The sequence below is a fragment of the Echinops telfairi genome, unplaced genomic scaffold (genome assembly GCF_000313985.2).
Source record: "Echinops telfairi isolate 266 unplaced genomic scaffold, ASM31398v2 ScPeMD7_7421;HRSCAF=8459, whole genome shotgun sequence".
Lineage (NCBI taxonomy): Eukaryota > Metazoa > Chordata > Mammalia > Afrosoricida > Tenrecidae > Echinops > Echinops telfairi.
The window spans coordinates 20,000,960-20,002,586 of record NW_022111321.1 but is presented as its reverse complement, the minus strand read 5'-3'; positions in this window follow the sequence as shown (position 1 = coordinate 20,002,586).

Below are 1,627 nucleotides of genomic sequence, written 5' to 3'. Positions count from 1 at the left end.
AATGTTTTGCCTGGTGGTTTTTAACCTTGGCCGTAACTTTCAAAAGTCCTGATGTTTGGACTCTACCCCAGACAAATTAAATTAGAATCTATGGTGAACAGACTCAACTGTCATCATTGTGAAAAGCTCTCAAGGTGGTTCCTCTGCTTGAGAACCAAGTGTGAGAACTGCTGGTTTAGGTTATGCTCTGACCTGTTGCTGGAAGTGATTTTCTTAAAAGCTATTTTGCTTATTTTGTAGTGCACTTTGGGAGAGAAATTCTATGACAAAGTTTTGATTCACCATCTTCCTCGTAACTTCTTAACAGGCTATAATTATTTGCTAATTGGTAGTCTTGCTCATTAAACAACTCAGTCCTTTGAGACCCACTTCTGCCTTTCCTTTCTCAACTCAAACCTATTTATCACAGCGAAGGGAAAGCCCTTTCCATTTAATCCAAGGGTCATAGAACAATCCTCAAGTTCAACAGGCATAAAAATAGCCCAATTGTTCTATCCAGTATTAGTGAAAATTAGAAATTCTCTTATTTCAAAATGACTTGTACAATCTAAAGCTGTGGTTCTCTCCAAGAGCAATAATGTGTGCATGCCCACGTGTGTTAGGAAAATAGAAAGGAATTAAATGACAGGATGTTGGGATTGCCCATACTAAACATGCATACAGGAAAAGAAGGCTCAGAAAAGGTGACATAGAAAAGTCAGAAATAGAAGAATTACTGAAATACTAGCTCTAGGAGGGTAGAAACCTCCCTTTGAAAACCTACTTTGTACTTCCAGTGCCTAGTGTGATGGTTACCACGAGTTAAGTAATGGATCTACATTTGTGAGATGACTCAAGAGGAGAGGAGTGGGCTGAAGGCCACAAAGAGTCATCCCTGGCTTGACTGTAAAAACTATTACCTTTGGTCACTGGAACATTGTGGACAGGGCCTGGAATTTAGAAGGTCATGGAAAAGGAGAGACCACTTTCTTCAGGAGTTAGCAGTCAGTGAAGAGAAACGGGAAATGAGGGTAGGAAGCTGCTCCGAGGGAGAAAAAGGAGGCCGTCTGCTCCCATCAAGGGTTACAGTCTCTGAAACCCCGGGGGGCAGTTCCACCCCATCTGAGAGTCAGAATCGACAGGATGCCAGTGAGTTTTGTTTTTCATTGACATGATGACTCAAGAGGGAAGCATCATGGACAGAAGCTGTATTTTAACATTGTAAAGACCTTAGTGAAGTGTGCCGCAGCAAAGACGCCTGTGGAAGGATAGCCACGCAATAGGGTTATGCCTCATTCGCCCATTCCCTACATCCTAAAAAGCCATTGTGCAACGGCTAATGCGTAATGTCCCTACTAAGTCTGGATTCATCGTGGTAAGGACATAGAAGCGGGGAAAGCAAAACAAAGCATCAACCAGAATTTGAGCAGGAATGCGTTATTTTTTTTTCTTCGTTTTTAACTGCAGAATCTATCATATTGTGCATTGTGACACTAGCAGGGTTTCTCTAACGTATTGGACTGTGAAATATTGGGGTTTTTCTTCCAGGAGCATAAGGATGCTGTATTGGATATGACACGCTTTTGACAAAATATACTTTAAATGTAAAAATTCTATCCTAATGTCTGACAGAGCATTATTTAAAAAA